The sequence below is a fragment of the Geotrypetes seraphini genome, chromosome 1 (genome assembly GCF_902459505.1).
Source record: "Geotrypetes seraphini chromosome 1, aGeoSer1.1, whole genome shotgun sequence".
Lineage (NCBI taxonomy): Eukaryota > Metazoa > Chordata > Amphibia > Gymnophiona > Dermophiidae > Geotrypetes > Geotrypetes seraphini.
The window spans coordinates 464,070,728-464,092,166 of NC_047084.1; the positions used below are offsets into that span (position 1 = coordinate 464,070,728).

The following is a 21,439-nucleotide window of genomic DNA, read 5'->3' on the forward strand; positions in this document are numbered from 1 at the left end:
AACACTGAAAAGCAAAAGTCACTTTAACTGGAATTGTGATATTCTATAGACGTGGCAAAACAAGACTATCACTGTGTTGTTATGAGCAACTGCACTCAAATGTTTTAAACAAAATGAGCCTCAGACAAGCCGGCAGGATAATTCAGTCCAAGCCAAGTCTGTTTGCCGGCTCAGAGCCAGTGCTGTGGTTGAAATAAGTAATGCTCTTTCTGTTTTCAGAGTGGTTGAGCCCTTTTCTCCTGAAACAGCTTATTTTCTGCAAAACAAGGCTCTTGTTGGGGAAAGGGTGCGATACTTCCCTACCACTGGTCGTTTGTACAACCTGTGAAATGGTCAGATTTGGGAGGGGGGGGCGCGAGTGGAATGAAGATAATGCTGGAATTGACTGCTTATGGGTCCTAACAGTTGCATAGCTGCAGTGCATGGGGAACCTACGGAAGGACAGTGTTTATCAGCTGTTGAAGAATCCTGTGCACTTATTGAAGTGTTCTTTGTATACCGTGAAGGTTGGCAGCCCTGCAGTGTTTACCGGCAGTTCCTCATAACTGAAATACAACTTTTTTCACAGCTAAATACTTAGCTTTTTTTATATTACCACATATACTATATTGTTTTGTGTTTGAGCACTATGAATTTTCTTTCTACACCAGGGAGAGAGCACAGGTTTTTCTCAGGTTTTGGCATGAGGTTTTTTTTACCGTGTATAAGAGAACCCTATGAGTAATGGACTGTAGCCTGTGTGGCTGTGCTTGTCTGGTTTGGCCTGAATGATCCTACCGGCTTGTCTGAGGTTCGTTTTGTTTAAACATTTGAGTGCAATTGTTCATAACAACACAGTGATAGTCTTGTTTTGCCATGTTTGTAAGTACTACCAGTAAGATTTTTTGGTCAAAATTACCTTTTTTGATTGATATTCTATAGACAACAGAATAAAATTAGACACACAAATGGGTAAAGTCATTCAACAGCAATGAAATGGAATAGCATGTTCCAACATCAGAATTAATTAGAAAAATCAGAGTTTGTGTGCCCATTCACACTTTACTGCCCATACAGGAACACTATCAAATGGGCCTCAAGATGAAGATTTGCCCTGCCAAAGCCCAGAACTTTCTGAGAAGCTTAATAGGCATGTGCATTGATTCTCACACTAACCTGCTTTATTCACTGTCTTTGGGCCATATCAAGCTGATTTACCTCCCCTTGGTTATTTTAGTAGATGTGTGGCTTTTTTTTTTTTTTCTTTGATGCTGTGAAAGGATAGGGTTTCTATACTGTACTGATGAGTACAGAGAAAGTGAAGTTGCTTACCTGTAACATGGATTCTCCGTAGACAATAGATAGATGGAAGGGAAATGTAGCCACACTTGTTGGCGAAGTACTAGACTGATCCTGTGTGTCTGTGCTCTTTTCTAGCTATAATAAACTTTTGGCTCATTGGACAAGTGCAGGGACTCCCGCCTTCCAAGGCTCCTCCCTTGCCATCAGCTTTGTCTCTAGCTGGAACTATATGTAGAGGGAAAGGAGGACGGGTCAGTGTGGCTGCATTCCCCTGCTGTCTACGGAGAACCCACGTTTCAAGTAAAGCAACTTCAATTTCTCTGGAGATAAGCAGGGGAGATGCAGGCATACCTTGGCAAGTCCCTAGCTACAATGTGCATCAAGGTGGTGGTCATAGTTTAAGGAGCAAATATGTTGCGAAGGACAGTCTGTGCTCTGGTCCAAACAGTAGTGCTTTTATAAAGCACCAAACAAAACAGTGTTATAGGATAACACAACATGATTCTCTAGAAGACAGTTAACTTGAGTCCAAATTAAATTCCAAAATAACATAATATAGGGACCAAAAAAAATTAAATGATCCAATGTCCCTACTTCAAGATTACAATACCAGCATCTATTAGATTTAGAGCAATCCAACTTTTGTAAACGAACTGGGGTCCAAAACGCTCTATGCAATAAAAAGAACCAAGTTTGCCTCATAATAATAATAATAATAATAATAATAATTTATTTTTTTGTATACCGCCCAGGGAGTTTTGCATACGCAGGGAGTTCTAGGCGGTTCACAACAAATAGAAGAGTTACATACAGTGTAGTTGAAAAATAAAGAAGAACATAACAAGTCAATCAAAGGGTCAAAAACTAGTTTACATTGACAATTTAAGTGAAGGAAGGGCTAATACAGAGCACATACGTTATGTACTGTAAGAGAGTACAATTGAATTTATGAGAGGGGGGAACAAAGCATATTGTATGAGAGGGAGGGGGCAGGGATCTTGGGGGGGGTGAGGGGAAAAAAGTAAAGAAAGGTGGGCCGTGTTGAGGGTGGGAGGGGAGAGTTAAGGATTTGGTCTGATGCAAAGAAGAGTGTTCGATCTGTTTTTTTTTTTTTTTTTTTTAATTTTATTTAATTTTTTTTTTTTTTTTTTATTTATCATTTTAATACATCCTATATACAAAGATGTTTAAAGAAATACAGAAATATTGTCTCTTAGTCATAATACAAACCAAGAATCGAAATTTAAACATTCAAAATAAATCATATAATACAGTCCACAACCTGGAGAGAAGAGACAAGATTAAATATTAATAATAATTTATCTGAAAGGTTTGATTTGCAGAGGGGAGTTAGACAAGGCTGTCCTTTATCTTCTTTGTTGTTTGATGTTGTATTAGAACCTTTATTATTGGCTATTCATCAAGCAAAGGGGATAGTAGGTATTCCTTTTTCAGATTGGGAATATAAAGTTTCAGCTTATGCAGATGATATTCTGCTTTATTTGAGGAATCCGGAAACTACCATTCCATGTTTTATCCCAGGACAAGCAGGCAGCATATTCTTGACTGATGGGTGACGGCACCGACGGAGCCCCGGTACGGACAATTTTAGAGTGATTGCACTCTAAGAACTTGGAAAGTTCTAGCAGGCCGCACCGCGCACGCGCGAGTGCCTTCCCGCCCGACGGAGGCGCGCGGTCCCCAGTTTCTTAGTTTCCGCGGAGCTAAGAAGACGCACTTTTCAACGTGCGGCCCGTAAGATACTTGAACGTCTCGATCATGTCCCCCCTCTCTCTGCGCTCCTTGAGCGAGTATAGCTGTAATTTGTCAAGCCGTTTTTCGTATGGTAGATCCTTGAGTCCCGAGACCATCCGGGTGGCCATTCTTTGCACCGACTCCAGTCTCAGCACATCCTTGCGATAATGCGGCCTCCAGAATTGCACACAGTATTCCAGGTGGGGCCTCACCATGGATCTATACAATGGCATAATGACTTCCGCCTTACGACTGACGAAACCCCTTCGTATGCAGCCCATGATTTGTCTTGCCTTGGACGAAGCCTGCTCCACTTGATTGGCAGACTTCATGTCCTCACTGACAATTACCCCCAAGTCTCGTTCTGCTACTGTTTTTGCTAGGATCTCGCCATTAAGGGTATAAGACTTGCATGGATTCTGGCTGCCCAGGTGCATAACTTTGCATTTTTTGGCATTGAAGTTGAGTTGCCATGTCCTAGACCATCGCTCCAGTAGGAGTAGGTCGTGCATCATGTTGTCGGGCACTGAATCTTCGTCTGTTGTGCATTTGCCCACTACATTACTCAGTTTGGCGTCATCGGCGAATAATGTTATTTTACCTCGAAGCCCTTCTGCCAAGTCTCTTATAAAGATGTTGAATAGGATTGGGCCCAAGACTGAGCCCTGTGGTGCTCCACTAATCACCTCCGTCATTTCGGAGGGGGTGCCGTTCACCACCACCCTTTGGAGCCTACCTCCAAGCCAGCTCCCAACCCATTTAGTCAATGTGTCACCTAATCCTATAGAACTCATCTTGCTCAGTAACCTGCGGTGTGGTACGCTATCGAATCCTTTGCTAAAGTCCAGGTACACGATGTCCAGGGATTCCCCAATATCCAGCTTCCCCGTTACCCAGTCAAAGAAGCTGATCAGGTTGGATTGGCAGGATCTCCCCTTAGTAAATCCATGTTGTCGGGATCCATGTTGTCCCCTTAGTAAATCCATGTTGTCATTATTTAGACTCTAATAATTTAATTTCTTTTTCCAATTCAACATATTCCATTCTAAATTGTTTTCTAAGATAAGCAGAATGTGAAATTATGAAACCTCTAATGGTAGCCTTAAAAGCATCCCATACATTTTCATATGAAGCATCTTCAGTTAAATTAAGATGAAAAAATCAGTAATTTGTATTTTAAAATCTTCAAGGAATTTTGCATCCACAAACAGTGCATTATCGAATCGCCAAATAGGTCTAATATACTCTTGTGGATCTAGGTGTAATTCAATCCATACCCCCGCATGATCTGATATAATAATTGGATCTATGACAGCAGTAAGTACATGTTGAACTATTTTCGTGGAAATAAAAATATAATCAATTCTTGAAAAAGATTTATGAACTGGTGAACAAAAGGAAAATTCCCGATCATTAAAATGAAGAATACGCCAAATATCTTTCAAATCACATGAATTAACCAAATTATCTAATCCTAAAGATTTTATATTTTTACCTGGTCTTTTATCAATTAAAGGATCCATAACAGCATTGAAATCCCCCACCACTACTAAATTAGAAGCAGCCAGTGGGAGTATTAACCTCTGCAATGATTGAAAAAATTCCTGTTGATTTGTATTAGGGGCATATATATTTAACAAAGTCAGGGTATTATTTCCCATTCTCATATTGACATGCAGCCATATTCCTAAAGGATCAGAATACTAAATTAAAAGAGGCATTACATTTCTGATTAATTAGAATAGCAACCCCAGCTTTTTTCCCTACTGCAGGTGCTAAAAAACAATTCTTCACCCAACCCCCTTCGAGTTTCCTGGATTCCATTATATTCAGATGGGTCTCTTGAATGTAATAAACATCAGCATTCTGCTTTTTCAGAAAGGCTAATTTTTTTTCCCTTTTGATCTGGTGATTTAGACCATTTACATTAAGTGAAAAGACTTTAAAAGCTATCGTGATAAATATAAATAATAATATTATTGGAGTTTAAACTACTGAAAAAATACTGAATCATATAAGCAGACATCATCTTCTTAAACTGATACACTTGAAATTGAACACAAACCCCTATTAACCCTCCATATCCCCCCCTTCCCTCCACTTTCCCCCCCCCCATAAATTCACTAAATGTGTAACACACATTGAAAACACACATAGATAATCAGGTAAAGAGAATTCCCCCCCCCCCATAGATCAAACAAAAATAAAAAATCTATAATAATAAGTTACACAAAGAATATTTGAACAAATAAACCCTTTCCCAAAATCCCTAATATTCAAAACAAACTCCTTAAAATAATTTTCTATAAATAAAACCAAAACAAAAATTTTATGTAGAATCCCATCCAAAGTTATAAGAATAAAGTAACTCATAACAAAAATTATTTGTCATTCCAATAATCCTGAACAAATAAATAACTAGAATAAAAAAAAGTCATTAGACAAATCGAATTAACCAAAAATAGAAAAGAGATACCTGTGACATAAAAGCATATTACAGTGGTGCCTCACACAACGGACGCCTCGCACAGCGCACGCTGCGCACAACGAACTTTATGTCTTGATTCGTACAACGAACTTCGTTTCACACAACGAAGTCGCCCGAGCTGCATCCTTCCGCGCAGGCACTGCGCTTAACTGCCCTCTCTCCGCCTGGCTCCCTCTTGCCCCCCCGACTCCCCGACACGATCGGGGCAAAAAGGAGCCCAAGCCCTCTTGCCCCGCCGATTCCCCAACTCCCCGACAATATCGGGCCAGGAGGGAGCCCAAGTCCTCCTGGCCACGGCGACCCCCTAACCCCACCCTGCACTACATTACGGGCAGGAGGGATCCCAGGCCCTCCTGCCCTCGACGCAAACCCCCCCTCCAACGACCGCCCCCCCCCAAGAACCTCCGACCGCCTCCCCAGCCGACCCGCGACCCCCCTGGCCGACCCCCACGACACCCCCAACCCCCTTCCCCGTACCTTTCTGTAGTTGGCCGGACAGACGGGAGCCAAACCCGCCTGTCCGGCAGGCAGCCAACGACGGAATGAGGCCGGATTGGCCCATCCGTCCCAAAGCTCCGCCTACTGGTGGGGCCTAAGGCGCCTGGGCCAATCAGAATAGGCCCGGGAGCCTTAGGTCCCTCCTGGGGGCGGGGCCTGAGGCACATGGGCCCAACCCGACCATGTGCCTCAGGCCCTGCCCCCAGGAGGGACCTAAGGCTCCCGGGCCTATTCTGATTGGCCCAGGCGCCTTAGGCCCCACCAGTAGGCGGAGCTTTGGGACGGATGGGCCAATCCGGCCTCATTCCATCGTTGGCTGCCTGCCGGACAGGCGGGTTTGGCTCCCGTCTGTCCGGCCAACTACAGAAAGGTACGGGGAAGGGGGTTGGGGGTGTCGTGGGGGTCGGCCAGGGGGGTCGCGGGTCGGCTGGGGGGGCGGTCGGAGGTTCTTGGGGGGGGCGGTCGTTGGGGGGAGGGGGGGTTTGCGTCGAGGGCAGGAGGGCCTGGGATCCCTCCTGCCCGTAATGTAGTGCAGGGTGGGGTTAGGGGGTCGCCGTGGCCAGGAGGACTTGGGCTCCCTCCTGGCCCGATATTGTCGGGGAGTTGGGGAATCGGCGGGGCAAGAGGGCTTGGGCTCCCTTTTGCCCCGATCGTGTCGGGGAGTCGGGGGGGGCAAGAGGGCTTGAGCTCCCTCTTGCCCCGATCGTGTCGGGGAGTCGGGGGGGCAAGAGGGCTTGAGTTCCCTCTTGCCCCGATCGTGTCGGGGGTGCCAGGGACCACACGGAGTCACCCACCGTACCACCCGATTCGGGTAAGCGCAGGTATCGGTGGGTGGCTTATTTGCGGGGGGGTGCCTTATTTTACATTTTTTTCTAAAAAGGGGGGGCTGTCTTATTTGATGGCCCTGCCTTATCATCGGGGAAACACGGTAGAAAAAAAAAAAAAAATGAACAGTTAAGTCCCAGTTTTTGCCGCTGAGACTCTGCCCTCTCTCACTGTAAAATTAGACTCTACTTAGTCTGTCTTTAAATTTAAAAAATGTGTGTTGTTTTAAAAAACAATTATGTTTTTAGATGTATCTAAATAAAAATAATAACCAAAAATTTATCTTTTTTTATGTCATCTTAGCATATTTTATGCTACAGAACGAATTATTTTTTTTAACATGTATTGTTATGGGAAAACGCGTTTCACATAACGAACTTTTCGCATAACAAACTTGCTCCTGGAACGAATTAAGTTCGTTGTGTGAGGCACCACTGTATTATATAAGTAATACCATATGAAATTACTCATCAAAACTACATTAGCATCAAAAAATAAACAGCCTGTAACTGATTCCATAACTCCATAAAAGGATAACATTCCAAATATGAAACCATTTCAATTCTAAAGCCATGATAAACTGTACTAACTGTATTAATGACTGTATTAAAAGCTCCAAATAGCACAGTTACTTACCGTAACAGGTGTTATCCAGGGACAGCAGGCAGATATTCTTGACTGATGGGTGACGGCACTGACGGAGCCCCGGTACGGACAATTTTAGAGTGATTGCACTCTAAGAACTTTTTAGAAAGTTCTAGCTCGGCCGCACCGCGCACGCGCGAGTGCCTTCCCGCCCGACAGAGGCGCGCGGTCCCTCAGTTAGTATAAGCCAGCTAAGAAGCCAACCCGGGGAGGTGGGTGGGACGCAAGAATATCTGCCTGCTGTCCCTGGATAACACCTGTTACGGTAAGTAACTGTGCTTTATCCCAGGACAAGCAGGCAGCTATTCTTGACTGATGGGTGACCTCTAAGCTAACAAAAAGAGGGATGGAGGGAAGGTTGGCCATTAAGAAAACAAATTTTGTAATACAGATTGGCCGAAGTGACCATCCCTTCTGGAGAATGCATCCAGACAATAATGAGATGTAAAAGTGTGAACTGAGGACCAAGTAGCAGCTTTGCAGATTTCCTCAATAGGAGTGGAACGGAGGAAAGCTACAGATGCTGCCATTGCTCTGACTCGATGGGCCGTGACAGAACCTTCCAGTGTCAGTCCGGTCTGAGCATAACAGAAAGAAATGCACGCTGCTAGCCAATTAGACAACGTGCGTTTAGAAACAGGACGTCCCAATTTGTTCGGATCAAAGGACAGAAAAAGTTGGGGAACTGATCTGTGGGGTTTCGTACGCTGCAGATAGTAAGCAAGAGCCCTTTTACAATCCAAAGTATGTAAAGCTTGTTCTCCAGAATGAGAATGAGGTTTTGGAAAGAAAACAGGTAGAACAATGGATTGGTTGAGATGGAATTCAGAGACAACCTTAGGGAGAAACTTTGGATGTGTACGCAAAACCACCTTGTCATGGTGAAAAACCGTAAAAGGTGGATCTGCAACCAGTGCATGAAGCTCACTGACTCTCCTGGCAGAGGTAAGAGCAATAAGGAAAAGTACCTTCCAAGTGAGAAATTTGAAAGGAGAAGTAGCTAAAGGTTCAAATGGAGGCTTCATTAAAGCTGAAAGAACCACATTGAGATCCCAGATAACCGGAGGGGCTTTAAGAGGTGGTTTCACATTGAAAAGCCCACGCATGAACCTGGATACCAGGGGATGAGCTGAAAGAAGTTTTCCATGGACTGGCTCATGAAAAGCTGCAATGGCACTGAGGTGGACCCTGATGGATGAGGTCTTCAGGCCAGAATCAGACAAAGAAAGAAGATAATCCAACAACGTCTCCACCGCTAGGGAAGTGGGATCAAGATGATGAAGAAGACACCAGGAAGAAAACCTCGTCCACTTTTGATGGTAACATTGTAGAGTGGCTGGTTTCCTGGAGGCATCCAGAATGGAACGAACGGGCTGAGATAAAAGAGTATCAGTCGAGTTCAGCCCGAGAGATACCAAGCCATCAGGTGTAGAGACTGGAGGTTGGGATGCAGAAGGGTTCCCTGCTGTTGCGTAAGCAGCGAAGGAAACAGAGGAAGAAGAAAAGGTTCCCTGGAACTGAGTTGAAGTAGAAGGGAGAACCAATGTTGCCTGGGCCACCTCGGAGCAATCAGAATCATGGTGGCTCGTTCCCTCTTGAGCTTGAACAAGGTTCTCAACATGAGAGGCAGAGGAGGGAAGGCGTACAGGAACAGATTCGACCAGTCGAGGAGAAAAGCATCTGCTGTTAGACGGTGTGGAGAGTAAAGTCTGGAGCAGAATAGGGGCAGCTGATGATTGTGAGGAGCTGCAAAGAGGTCTATCTGAGGAGTGCCCCATTGAGTGAAGATAGAGTGCAGAGTTACGGGATCGAGTGTCCACTCGTGAGGTTGGAGAATTCTGCTTAGTTTGTCTGCTAAGGAATTCTGTTTCCCTTGAATGTATATAGCTTTCAGGAAGAGATGATGATCTATGGCCCAAGTCCATATCTTCTGGGCTTCCTGGCATAAAAGGCGAGAGCCTGTCCCACCCTGTTTGTTGATGTAGTACATCGCAACCTGATTGTCTGTGCACAACAGAAGGACCTGAGGAAAGAGAAGGTGTTGGAAGGCCTTGAGGGCGTAAAACATCGCTCTGAGTTCCAGGAAATTGATTTGATGTTTCCTCTCCTGGGCTGACCAAAGACCTTGAGTCTGGAACTCGTTCAAGTGAGCTCCCCATGCATACAGGGAGGCGTCGGTGGTGATGACTAGTTGATGAGGAGGCTGATGGAACAGAAGACCTCTGGATAGATTTGAGGATACCAACCACCATTGCAGAGACTGACGAAGAGATGATGTCACAGATATGTGTCGTGAGCAAGGGTCCGACACTTGGGACCACTGAGTCGCAAGGGTCCATTGAGGAGTGCGCAGGTGAAGACGGGCATGAGGTGTGACATGAACTGTGGATGCCATGTGTCCCAAGAGCACCATCATTTGCCTTGCTGAGATGGACGGCAGAGGAAGTACCTGGTGACATAGAGACTGAAGGGTCTGAAGACGATTGGATGGCAGGAAAGCTCTCATGAGGAGTGTATCCAGGATCGCTCCAATGAATTGAAGTCTCTGAGTGGGAATGATATGGGATTTGGGTAGATTGATCTCGAATCCCAGAAGTTGTAGAAACTGGATGGTTTGGTTGGTGGCCAGAAGGACCGCTTGGGCAGAAGTGTCTTTGATCAACCAATCGTCCAGGTAAGGAAATACATGCAGGTGGTGAGAGCGTAGAAAAGCCGCCACCACAATGAGACATTTGGTGAATACCCTTGGAGATGAGGCAAGACCGAAGGGCAGCACCTTGTACTGGTAATGACAATGATTGATCATGAATCGGAGATATGGTCTTGAGGTTACATTGATCGGTATGTGAGTGTAAGCCTCTTTGAGATCGAGGGAGCATAGCCAGTCGTTTTGATTTAGAAGGGGATAAAGGATGGCTAAAGAAAGCATCTTGAATTTTTCTTTTACCAGATGAATGTTGAGATCGCGAAGATCCAGGATGGGTCTGAGATCTCCTGTCTTTTTGGGAACTAGAAAGTAGCGGGAGTAGAATCCCTGCCCCTTTTGATCTAGAGGAACTTCCTCTATAGCGTTCAGAAGGAGGAGGGATTGGACCTCCTGAATAAGGAGGGCTGATTGAGGACTGTTCAAAGCAGACTCTTTTGGCAGGCTTTGAGGTGGGAGAGTCTGAAAGTTGAGAGAGTAGCCGTGGCGGATGATGTTGAGGACCCATTGGTCCGAAGTGATTACTTCCCACCGGCTGAGGAACAGAGAAAGTCGACCTCCTATTGGTTGAGGCAGGAGAGCAGGAATAGGGATACTGGCTATACTGCGGAGAATGAAGTCAAAAGGGCTGTGACTTTTGCTGAGGAGGTTGTTTTACAGCTTGTTGCTGTTGCTGTTGTCTGGGAGGCTGACGTTGCTGTTGTCTCTGACGCCTAGGTTGTTGAGCAGTGGTAGACAATGGACGGGCTGTGAAACGGCGTTGATAGGCCGATTGCTGCCTGTATGGTCTTGGCGGAGGAGGCTTCTTTTTATTTTTGAGCAGGGTATCCCAGCGCGTCTCATGAGCAGAGAGCTTTTGTGTGGTTGAGTCCATGGAATCCCCAAAGAGCTCATCCCCTAGACATGGGGCATTGGCTAACCGATCTTGATGGTTAACATCAAGCTCGGATACCCGAAGCCAGGCCAAACGACGCATAGCTACTGACATTGCTGTCGCTCTGGATGTAAGTTCAAAAGTGTCATATATGGATCTCACCATAAACTTACGCAATTGGAGAAGAGACGACAAGCATGTGTGAAAAGCGGAATGCTTTCGTGAAGGAAGATATTTCTCGAAAGAAGCCATGGTGGTAAGGAGATGCTTTAAATAAAAAGAAAAATGAAAAGCATAATTACTAGCCCTATTAGCTAACATAGCATTTTGGTAGAGCCTCTTACCAAATTTATCCATGGCCCTTCCTTCTCTGCCAGGAGGGACAGATGCATATACACTGGCTCCTGAAGTCTTTTTAAGGGTGGATTCGACAAATAAGGATTCATGTGGTAGTTGAGGTTTGTCGAACCCAGGAATGGGAATTACCTTATATAGAGAATCCAGTTTACGTGGGGCCCCTGGGACAGTTAAAGGAGTCTCTAAATTCTTATAGAAAGTTTCCCTTAGGATGTCATGAAGGGGAAGTTTCAAAAATTCCTTTGGAGGCTGATCAAAATCAAGGGCATCCAAAAAAGCTTTAGACTTTTTGGATTCAGCCTCCAAAGGAATGGACAAGGACTCACACATCTCTTTCAAAAAACTAGAGAAAGAGGAAGTGGCCTGTTTGGAGGATGGGTCAGGGACAGCCGAATCCTCCTCCTCTGAGGAACATTCTCCTTCAGAAAGAAAGGGTTCCTCTGAGTCTCCCCACAGATCAGGGTCCCTTACATGGGAAGAATGGTCCCGAGACTCAGGTGTCGACGTTTGCATGTGTCGGGTTTTGCGTATCGACTTACCCGACCTCATCGATACCGTGTCCGGAGAAGTTATCGGACGCACCGGTGCCGAAGTCTGCACCGATTGATGGTGAGCTCTCGGCTCCGGTGCAAGGACTGGCATCGATACCGATGAGGTTAGGTGAAGCGGTACCGAAACAGTGGAAGCGGTTTAAAACGGGTTCCACAATCGGTACCGATACAGGTTGTTCAACAACCGGTACCGATGGCTCGGTGCGAACTGGCACCGGAAGGTTCGGTGTCATGATAGCAGGAAGGAGTCGTTCTAATTGTTCCTTCAGCTGCACCTGAAGGATGGCCGTAATGCGGTCATCGAGGGATGGCACCGGTACCGCTTTTTTCTTCTGCGGTACCTGCGGTGCCGCTCGACGCCCCGGAGATGAGGAGCCCGATGTCGAGGGACTCACCTCTATAGGGGCGGAGCGCTTCCGCTGGCGTCGAACCGGCGGCAGGATTGGGCTCACTGCACTCGAGGCCGGAAGACGTTCCAGCGGGGAAGGCTTCTTAGCCGGCTTACCTGACTGTTGGGATGCCGGTGTGGAATCACGCGGCGTCGAAGACGAGGGTGCCGACTGAATCGGTGCCGAAGCCGGAGTCGAAGGAACGGGGTCGGACATCTCGGCACCGAACAACAATCGCTGTTGAATTAAGCGATTTTTTAAAGTTCGTTTTTTCAAAGTAGCACAGCGGGTGCAAGAGGAGGCCTGATGCTCAGGACCCAAACACTGTAAACACCAGTTGTGTGGGTCCGTGAGAGATATAGGCCTAGCACACCGCTGGCACTTTTTAAAACCCGGTTGAGGGGGCATGAAAGGAAAAACGGCTTCCGCCAAATCGAAGGCCGAGGCTTCGATGGTGGCAGAAGGCCCCGCCGGGGAAAACCGAAATTGAAGAAAAAATTGAAAGAATTTTTTTTTTTTTTTTTTTTTTAAACAAAATAAAAGAAAGAAAAAAGGCAAATTAGCCAAACGTTTACGCGAGCGGGAAGGCAAGTATGAAAAAATTTTCAACAGCCGTTGAAAACGCGTCTTCTTAGCTCCGCGGAAACTAAGAAACTGAGGGACCGCGCGCCTCTGTCGGGCGGGAAGGCACTCGCGCGTGCGCGGTGCGGCCGAGCTAGAACTTTCTAAAAAGTTCTTAGAGTGCAATCACTCTAAAATTGTCCGTACCGGGGCTCCGTCGGTGCCGTCACCCATCAGTCAAGAATAGCTGCCTGCTTGTCCTGGGATAAATATAATACAGTGAAATGCATCTTCTAAAGAAATTGAAATGCAAAACAGAGCACCTAAAAACTAAATAATAAAGTACATGACTCTATGTAATCATAAGTTCCTCTTGCTTCTGCAAAAAATCCTGCAACTCTTCTGCTTCCTTGAAATTCGTTGTTTTATTCTTAAAAGTCACTCTCATCATCGCTGGATAAATCAGCCCATATTTTGCTCCAAGACTTCTGAGCTGTGGTCTCATATCAAGAAATTTTTTCCTCTTAGGTGCAGTGGCAGAGCAAAATCTGGTACAAAGTGTATGCGAGAGTCCTGAAACTTTAAGTTCTTATTTTCTTTAGCCAGCCGAATAATATCCAATACTTGCTGATGTCTTAAGAGCTTGAATATTATTGGACGAGGTCCCCTTTGAGTATCATTTCTCCTGACTGGTATTCTGTGAGCTCTTTCGATTTCAATAGGATATTTAAAGTTGAGAGGGAGGATTTTAGGGAGGAGATTCTCCAGAAAGGAAGTAATATTATTTTTTTCTCCCCTTCCCAAGTAATCTTAAATTACTCCTCCTCTCCCTATTACTACAATCCTCCAGGATTTGTGTAAGTATATCCATTTTCTTCTGTACCGGCTTCAATTTAAATAAATCTGTTTCAACTGCAACAGATTCAGTTGCAGTTCACTAACTCTTCTCCTCCATCTTGAACATCATCTCCTCCACAGTGTTTTTGTTCTTGTCAGACTCCCGGGTCTGTGGAGTATCAAGGGTCAACCTTTTGTACAGAGACCTCCATTTCTGGACCAAAAAATTTTGGCTTATATTCGAGTATATAAGGTAATTATTTCCAATTACGATAGTCCATCTTTATATAAAAAGTTTTTGATTTAAAAGGTTGATGTGATTGGGTATTTTATTCCAACCTATGTACAATTTTTTGGTGAAAAGTGAAGACTTACCAAATTACAGTCATCACCTTCCCTTTCTTCAATGTATTTTTGTTTAATGAAAGAAGGGAGAAGGGAGTTTTGGAGGTTACGTATTCCCTTATGGCTTTGAGGGTAATTTTTATGGGCGTTTTTTTATGAGGCCTGGATTCCTATTGATATTGTTTGCTCAAAGTGGAACCAGTTCTCCAACTGCTTCACAAGGTTGCCACTATACCAGAGCAAGAAAGCTACACAGGAAAGTGTCACCATCTGCTTTATGGCATATCTTGCAAACAATTGATCTGTTTCCATCTGCTAGTTTGATGGGCACAACTCATGAATTCTGGACTAATTTAGTGTAGTAAAATAGGAAGTCCAGTTTTCAAACAACACTAAAAATTAAAGAAGCTAAATCAAAAAAAATTAAGAGAACAAAATTTAAATGAAAAGCAAAAAAAACAACTGAACAGTCTAAAATTATGATAAAAGTATATACTAGGGTTGCCCAACATCGGTCATTGAGGGCCACAATCCAGTCAGGTTTTCAGCATTTCCCCAATTAATTTGCAAGAGATCTATTTGCATGCACTGCTTCCATTGTATGCAAATAGATCCATGATATTAATTTGGGAAATCCTAAAAACCCAATCAGGCGAGGGCTGCGGTCTATTTGCATGCACTGCTTCTATAGTATGCAAATAGATCCATTCATATTAATTTGGGAAATCCTGAAAACCCGAATTGGAAAGTGGACGAGGTTGGACACCCATGGTATATATACCTTGGAGGAGTATGAGAATTATTGATAAATCCATCAGCATGATGGAAAAAACAAAAAATGAGTTACCAAGGGCAACAATGTCTTGGAATAGCTGCACTACCGTGTTTCCCCGAAAATAAGCCCTACCCCGAAAATAAGCCCTAGCATGATTTTCAGGGTAGGTCTTAATATAAGCCCTACCCCCGAAAATAAGCCCTAATCGCTGGCGGCAGCAGTGCTCTCCCCGCAAGCCTTCCATCTCTCCGAACCCCGACTGCGAGACCGAAATACTCAGTACCTTATAACAATCCGCATCGTCAGCAGCACAGGCCCCATCACGGCTTTCTCACGCCTGGACGCTCCTCTGCCGCGTTGTTGATGACATCATCAGCAACGCAGCAGAGGAACACCCGGGCATGAGAAAGCTGCAATTGGACCTATGCTGCTGACGATGCGGATTGTTATAAGGTACTGTATTTCGATCTCGTGGTCAGGGTTCGGATAGTTGGGAGAGATGAAAGGATCAGCAGGGAGAAGGGGGGTGCGCAGTGGCGGCACGGGAGGGGGGAATGGGAGGGATTAAAAAATGCTTCACAGAGGGATGGGAGGAAGGGAGGGATAAAAGCTGCAAGGGTTCTGCTGCAAAAGGGATGGGGAGGGAGGGATAGAAGCTGCACGTGTTCTGCTGCACAGGGGGATGGGAGGGATAGCACAGTTACTTACCGTAACAGGTGTTATCCAGGGACAGCAGGCATATATTCTCACATGTGGGTGACGTCATCTACGGAGCCCCGGCGCGGACAGCTTTTCAAGCAAACTTGATTAAAGTTTCAAGTTTGCACACTGCACCACGCATGTGCGTGCCTTCTCGCCCACTAGAGGGCGCATCCCACCTCGTGGTCCTCAGTTCCATAACTAGCAAGGAAGCCATCCCCGGGGAGGCGGGCGGGTTGTGAGAATATATGCCTGCTGTCCCTGGATAACACCTGTTACGGTAAGTAACTGTGCTTTATCCCAGGACAAGCAGGCATGATATTCTCACATGTGGGTGACCTCCAAGCTAACCAAAAAAGGGCAGGTGGGAGGATGGCAATTTAGGAAAACAGATTTTGCAATACTGACTGGCCAAACCGGCCGTCACTTCTGGATAAAGTGTCCAGACAGTAATGAGAGGTGAATGTATGAACCGAAGACCAAGTGGCAGCCTTACATATGTCCTCCATCGGAGTGGATCGGAGGAAAGCTATCGAAGCTGCCATCGCTCGGACCTTGTGCCCCGTGACTCGACCCGGGGGAGGAAGGCCAGCCTGAGCGTAGCAAAAGGAAATGCAAGCGGCCAACCAGTTAGACAGAGTGCGCTTGGAAACTGGATGCCCTAATCGATTGGGATCGAAGGACAAAAACAATTGAGGAACCTTCCGATGAGGCCTGGTGCGTTGAAGATAGAATGCCAACGCCCTCTTACAGTCAAGCGTGTGAAGCGCCGTCTCGCCCGGGTGGGAGTGGGGCTTCGGGAAGAACACAGGAAGGACAATGGACTGATTGAGGTGGAAGTCAGAAACAACTTTAGGTAAAAACTTAGGATGGGTGCGGAGAACCACCTTGTCGTGATGGAAGACAGTGAAAGGGGGGTCCGCAACCAAGGCTTGCAACTCCCCGATCCGCCTGGCGGAGGTGAGGGCAATTAGAAACACCGCCTTCCAAGTCAGAAATTTCAAGAGGGACTTGTTGAGTGGCTCAAACGGGGGTTTCATCAGTTGAGCCAGAACCACATTCAAATTCCACATGACAGACGGAGGCTTAAGAGGGGGACAAACCCTGAGTAACCCTTTCATGAAGCGTGTCACCAAGGGATGGAGTGACAGAGGGCGTCCCTCCAGAGGTTGGTGGAAAGCAGAAATCGCACTGAGATGAACCCGCACCGAAGTGGTTTTCAAGCCGGAGCGCGACAAATGAAACAAATATTCTAAAACCGAGGATACCGGAACTGATACCGGATCCAGGTGAAAAGACGAGCACCAGGTGGAAAACCTGGTCCATTTCTGCGCATAGCAAAGCCTCGTCGAGATCTTGCGGGAGGCTTCCAACACCTCCTTCACCGATTGAGACAGGTCCGGAGGAGTCAGGGAACAAGAAACCAGGCTGTCAGGTGCAATGACTGCAGATTGGGATGTAACATGGATCCTTGACTCTGAGACAGCAGAGAAGGAGAGACGGGCAGGGGGAGAGGCTCTCTGGCACTGAGCTGGAGCAGCAGGGAGAACCAGTGCTGACGCGGCCACCGAGGTGCTATGAGAATCATCGTGGCCGTGGACGATTTTAGGTGTACCAACGTTCGCATGATCAGCGGGAATGGAGGGAATGCATACAGGAACCTCCCTTCCCAGTCGAGTAGGAAGGCATCCGCTTCCAGACGGTCCTGCGAGTACATCCGAGAACAATATAGTGGTAGTTTGTGTGTCTCCGGAGAGGCAAACAGATCCACCTGTGGCGTTCCCCAGCGTGCGAAGACCTTGCGTAGAACTGCTGAGTGTAGAGTCCACTCGTGCGGTTGCAGAAGTCGACTCAGTTTGTCCGCCAGGCAATTCCGTTCTCCTTGGATGTAGACCGCCCGGAGGAAGATGTTCCGGGAGGCCGCCCACTCCCAGAGGCGAAGAGCTTCGGAGCAGAGGGGCCATGACCCTGTTCCTCCCTGCTTGTTCACGTAATACATTGCCACCTGATTGTCCGTGCGGACGAGGACCACCTGGTCCTGCAATATGTGAACGAAGGCTCGAAGTGCTAGGAAGATGGCTCGCAGCTCTAGCACGTTGATATGACACTGACGGTCTTCTGACGACCACAGGCCCTGCGTGCGAAGACCGTCGAGATGGGCTCCCCACGCGTACTCCGAGGAGTCCGTGGTCAGGACCTTGCGAAAAGGCGGAGTGCGAAACAATAGTCCCATGGACAGATTTGACGAGTCTGTCCACCAACGCAGCGATTTCCGCAAGGGCGGAGTTACCGAAATGAGGCGAGACGCCGGGTCGCACTCCTGGCGCCACTGGGACGCGAGGGTCCACTGAGGGATCCTCAGGTGTAGCCTCGCAAACGGCGTGACATGTACCGTCGAGGCCATATGGCCCAGCAGCATCATCATGCGCTTGGCCGACACCCTCGATAGTTGGGAGACCTGGCGGCTCATCCGTATCAAGGCTTCCAACCGCTGGGTCGGCAGGTAGGAGCGTAGGCTCACCGTGTCCAGCACAGCACCTATGAATTGAAGAGACTGCGACGGTCTCAACTGAGACTTTGGAAAGTTTATCTCGAACCCGAGAGTTTGCAGGAAGGCAATAGACTGTCGGGTCGCTGAGATAACCCCCTCCCTGGTCGGGGCTTTGATGAGCCAATCGTCCAGGTAAGGGAACACATGGAGTCCACGTGACCTGAGGGCTGCCGCAACCACCACCATGCACTTCGTGAATACTCGTGGGGACGCGGCCAGGCCGAAGGGCAGTACCCTGTACTGGAGGTGGAGGTCCCCCACCTGGAATCGTAAGAATCTTCGACAGGCGGGGTGCACCGGAACATGGGTGTATGCTTCCTTCAGGTCGAGGGAGCACATCCAGTCCCCTTCCCCCAAGAGGGGGTACAGAACCGGGAGAGATAGCATTCGAAACTTCTCCCGGGCCAGGAATTTGTTGAGCTTCCTGAGGTCCAGTATGGGGCGCAGGTCCCCGGTCTTTTTTGGGACCAAAAAGTAGCGGGAGTAAAACCCCGTACCCCACTGGTCCTTGGGGACCGGCTCGACCGCCCGAAGCTTCAAGAGGGCTTTGGCTTCGGTTATAAGGGTCGGTAGCTGCGAACGGTTGCAGGGGACTAAACTTGGGGGACTGTCCGGCGGCGAGGCCACAAAGTTGAGCGAGTAGCCCTCGGAGACGATCCGGAGCACCCAAGCGTCTGAGGTGATCCCGGTCCATGCCTCCCGGAAGAACCGAAGACGGCCCCCGATAGGAAGGGGTTCCTGAGAAAGCGCGGAGGGGAACCCGCCCCGTCCGCTCATCCCGTCAAAAGGAAGGCGCTGGCTTAGAAGGGCCCTGCGCCGGGGCTTGGGGTTGTCCCCCTCTGCCTCGCTGAGACGGACGTCTCGGAGGCGGTCTCGAGAAAGCCGGGGTCGACTTCTGAGGGTATCGGCGCGGCGGAGGCCGAAAGGGTTTCTGCGGCGGGGGCCTAGGTTTGGGGCGGACCAGGGATGCTAGAGAGCGCTCCTGTTCCGACAAGCGCTTGGTCGCCGCATCCAATGACTCGTCGAATAACTCGGACCCCACACAAGGCAAGTCTGCCAGGCGTTCCTGCAGGTTTGGGTCCATGTCGAGGGTGCGAAGCCAGGCCAAGCGGCGCATGGCCACCGCGAGGGCCGACACCCTCGAAACCAGCTCAAAGGCGTCGTACACTGCATGGAATAGGTACAACCGCAATTGAGACAGGTTGGACATAAACTTGTCGAATCCTGCTCTTTGGGAGTCCGGTAACGAGTTCCGATATTGAGGGAGGTCCTTCACCATACCACGCAAAAAGGAGGAAAAGGTGAAGGCGTAGTTTAGAACCCTGGTGGCCATCAGGGAATTTGAATAGAGGCGGCGGCCAAACTTGTCCAGGGTCCGCCCCTCCCTGCCTGGTGGAACCGCCGCCGAAACCCGTGAGGGCTGTGATTTTTTAAGAGCGGACTCCACCAGAAGAGACTGGTGTGAGAGCTGCGCCTTATCGAACCCTTTAGGGGGAATCGTCCTATACTTCGATTCCATTTTTGAAGGCACAGACGTGACTGTAAGAGGGTTTGACAAGTTCTTCAGCCAGGTTTGCAGAAGGACACTGTTGAGAGGGAGTCTAGGCACCTCCCTAGGAAGAATGGGGAGGTCCTGTTCCTCCAAAAATTCTTTGGAATACCGAGAGCCTACCATCAGGTCAATCCCCAGGGCTTGGGCCATGTCCTGAACGAAAGATGAAAATGAGGACGGCCTAGCCTGGGGGGAGGGGGTTCTCGACCGCCCCACCGAGGAGAGGGGGGAGGCCTCGTGGGAGTAATGAGGATCCCTAACCGATCCCGAATCCCAGGATCCCCTCTCGAGGGCCCTCGAGGGGGAAGGGGAAGTTGTCCTCCTCGCAGAACCCTTGGGTGAGGACCCCGGGGTTCGTGGGACACTCTCCCGTTTCCTCGGCGAGGCAGCCCGGGAAGACTTCCCATGGGGTGAGCGGAGGAGCCTCGGGTTGTTGAGGCGCAACTCCGACACCTGCAACGCCTCGCCCCCGAAGGACAAGGAACGGTCGCGCCGAGGCGAGCCTCGGGGCCGCTTAGACTTCCTCGATCGACGCCCCGTCCGAGGTCGCATCGAGGGCGAGGCGTGTCTGGAAGACCCGGAGGAAGAGGAGGAAAGACGGCGCACTCTGCGCAACTTTTCTTTGGGCCTTACACTCCGCTCAGGGGGTTCCCCCGAGGTCGAGGTCCGGGGCGGGGCCGAGACCGAGGTGAACGGGGTCCCAGTACCCGGGACCGAGGTCGCCGAGGCCGGGGCTCCCGAGGGAGCCGAGGCCGGGGCCTCCGAGACCGAAGGCGTCCAGGCCGAGGTCGAGGCCGCCGGAACCGCAGCACGCTGCAACACTTCCAGGGCTCCCGACAGCTCCGATGAGATCAGAGCTCGGAGGAGATCCTGGAAGGCCGGAATCCCCACGAAGGTGGGGAGTTCCGGGTCCGGGGCACACTCCCTGGAGGGCGACCTCGGTCTCGAGTATTCCCTCGGGGTGTGCGGAGTCGAGGTCCGATGCGGGGCCGGGGTCGACCCACCCGCCTTGGCCTGACTCGAGGATGGCTTCTTTGCTGAAGGGGATGGAACAGAGGACTTACCCGAAGCTTGCTTCACTGACGACGCCTTCGAGGAGGAGGGCCGAGGCGAGGCCGAGGCCCCCGAGGACGCCGAGGCCGAGGTCAAGGCCGGGGCCGAAGCCGAGGCCGACGTCGAAGCCTTAGGCGGCGCGTCGACGGCGAACAATTCGGCCATTCTTGCCTTACGGCGACGGAGGGCCCTGTTTTGGAAGGTAGCACAGCGATCACACGAGTCTGTCGGATGTTCGGGCCCAAGGCAGACGATGCACCACCGGTGAGGGTCAGTGATGGAAAGCAACCTCTCGCACCGGTTGCACTTTTTGAATCCCGTAACAGGACGGGACATCCACGAAGAAAAAGGAGAAGGCCGGGAACGTACCGACGTCCCGCGGCCACGGATTCCGGGAGCCCCCGGAGTCCGATGAAAACGAAAGACTTTTTTTTTTTTTTTTTTGAGGAGAAACGAAAAGAAGAAAACAGCACCGCGAACTAATTCGAAGGAAAACAAACTAAACGCGGCAGCTAGAAGGCAAAAACACTGGAGCTCAGATCCACAGGGCTTTCTTGCTCCGCGGAAAAATTTGAACTGAGGACCACGAGGTGGGATGCGCCCTCTAGTGGGCGAGAAGGCACGCACATGCGTGGTGCAGTGTGCAAACTTGAAACTTTAATCAAGTTTGCTTGAAAAGCTGTCCGCGCCGGGGCTCCG

At 48.7% G+C, this 21,439-nt stretch overlaps 1 protein-coding gene across 1 annotated transcript in view; it reads right to left on the reverse strand.

The window, feature by feature from the left end:
- The window catches only part of ZWINT (ZW10 interacting kinetochore protein), a 101,845-nt gene that overhangs the window by 3,754 nt on the left and 76,652 nt on the right, over positions 1-21,439 (reverse strand). The window lies entirely within an intron of this gene.